Source organism: Papaver somniferum, unplaced genomic scaffold, assembly GCF_003573695.1.
Source record: "Papaver somniferum cultivar HN1 unplaced genomic scaffold, ASM357369v1 unplaced-scaffold_123, whole genome shotgun sequence".
NCBI lineage: Eukaryota > Viridiplantae > Streptophyta > Magnoliopsida > Ranunculales > Papaveraceae > Papaver > Papaver somniferum.
Window position 1 is genome coordinate 4,408,803 of NW_020621381.1, and position 2,447 is coordinate 4,411,249.

The window sequence follows — 2,447 nt, forward strand, 5'->3', positions numbered from 1 at the left end:
ACTTCTGGAGCCAACTTGAGAAAGTTGTCTCCATTTTCGAGCCAACTTGGCCTAGTTGCCTCCATTTATTCCCGCACTTTAGATTTCAGATCCAACTTAAGCAAGTTGACCCTAAATTTTTTGGAACCAACTTAACCTAGTTGTCTCCATATTTGGAGCCAACTTAAGCTAGTTGACTCAAAAATAGATAATTAATTTGCATGGATATGTTTATATATTTAAGATATCTCCATAATCCACGTATGTCTGCAATGTATCATAGTGATTCATTCATTTTGGGACAATATATCTATTCATATCACGTTTCGGTCTAGAGTGTCATTCAACAGACACAAATCTAACAAATGCAAAACCTTATTCTTAATGCACTATTCATTAATCTCATTTTTATAACTTACCTAACTTAAACACATTAAATAATTTGCATCTGCATCTGTTTCAAGCCCACCAACGAACACTTCATATTCTTCTTTGTATATTATTATTGTATCTTTCTGCAGGAGGGCATGCATCTCTTTCATAATCATCTTCTCTACTAAAGTATCTACTTATATATTGAGGATCGCGATCCAGACTTGGTGATTGTACACTTATGCATGGTCGACTTGTATAAGAAGGGACGAATCCATGTTTCTGCAATGTGATTAATAGATATAATATATTAATCTAGTTAATTCATTCTTATGTTAATTTGGTATCAAAAAATAAGAATTGAAAATAAAACTACTTGCTTCCAACTATTGATTCAAGTACAGCTACAACTTACTTGATGCTAACAGAAAAAACTACTTGTTTCCAAGATTATTCAATCTTTCTAACTCTACTTAATCTACTTTGGTCTATTCCAAAATACATGGAGATATACACTAACAGTATCGTATGTGGGGTAACTTAGTGTTTGTCAGTTCATTCTTGATTCCATGAATTATAGTCAGTTCCATTCTTTTGGAAATCTACAACTAAAGGTCTAAATATGGCAATGAGACAAATTTTATGCTTTTTGAGATATTGTCACCTATTAATCTAACAACAAAATGTATCGGTAACTCCAATATCGGTGTAATTAATCCTTTACTTTTGATGCTTTCTTCTTGTTTTCTTAATATGTTTTGACCAAAAGAATAGTTAATTAGTACTGAATTAGTTTGCTTAAATTATGAAAATTAGCCCAACTTGTCTCCAAAACTCGAAACAACTAGCACGAGTTATTTCCAAACTTGGAGTCAACTAGTACATGTTGATCCCAAAACTGGATACATAGCAAAGTTATTGTGCTCCAAATATGAGAACTTCCACATGTTGTTTCAAAATTTGGAGCAACTTGCTCAACTGTGGAACAACTACCACAAAATTAAAAAGAAACAATCAATTGAGAAACTCGTCGACAAATCCCCTACTACAACAGACTAAATTTCTATACATTAATACTATAAACACTAAAAGTAGACTAAATCACAACTCTAAACTTACAATAACTCATTACCAGAGATTTTGAGAGTTACCTTTTAAAGATGTTTATGTTGATTTTTAGCATCAATATCATCGGTTTCCATGCATAAATATATTGATCTCATTACATGCAATGAAATTATAAAAGTCATTAGTAAATGAAACAAAAAACAACAACGATTAATAGATCTGTACTAGATAAAGGATATTTGAAAAAAAATAATATCCGATTTATAAATCTAACTAGATGAAGAAGTTTTGAAACAAAAAAAAACAAATTGACGAATCAGAATCAAACAAAATTAGCAGTTAAATACAAATCAACATAAGCTGTTAAGGAAGATTAATTTGCATAAAAATCAACCAAAAGTTTATTACTAAACCCTAACAAAATCAAAATGAATTGAAATGAAAACTATTTGAAACAAGTTAATTGATGTTTTACCTTTGATTTGTACCTTAATTTGAAGATTGCACGTTATTAATATTCAAACATCAATTACAAACCCTAGTTTTCTGTTTTTTTTTTTTTAAATTTTCCATTTCGATTGATCTTCCGTATCTCTATAACCCTATCAAAAACTAGTTTTTAGTTTGATTTCTGCATTTTTTTTGAATTTTTTCCTGTCTAGTTTTTAGGTTTTGGAGACAATAGAAAGAGGAAGAAAGAGTGAGAGAGAGAACCGAAAACCTGAAATGAAAGTAACGCCTCCATGTTTAATCAGATGCGACGTTTATGTCTGTTTAACTAGGGTTATTTTAGTAATCTTCTAATTCGGGTTTTGGGCTTCTGTAAGTTTGGGGGTATATTTTAAGTTTATTTTTTTAATGGGCCTCACTACGGATATATAAATAATTTTCCCAATTTTTATTGTTTGTCAAATCAATGATATCCATGTTAGTTTTGATCCACATATCAAAATCTAACTGTTAATGTCTAATTCATCTTAGATTCTTCTCTTGTTTCTTTTATGATCTCACAGCGATATTATGTTACT

At 30.3% G+C, this 2,447-nt stretch overlaps 1 long non-coding RNA gene across 1 annotated transcript; it reads right to left on the reverse strand.

Annotated features, from left to right (window-relative positions):
- Positions 1 to 243: 243 nt before the first annotated feature.
- LOC113330979 lies at positions 244 to 2,145 on the reverse strand. Its single transcript, XR_003350614.1, has 2 exons — positions 1,503 to 2,145; positions 244 to 633 (listed from the first exon to the last, which is right to left on the reverse strand). It is a non-coding gene; the product is annotated as an uncharacterized LOC113330979 (long non-coding RNA).
- Between the last annotated feature and the right edge of the window lie 302 nt (positions 2,146 to 2,447).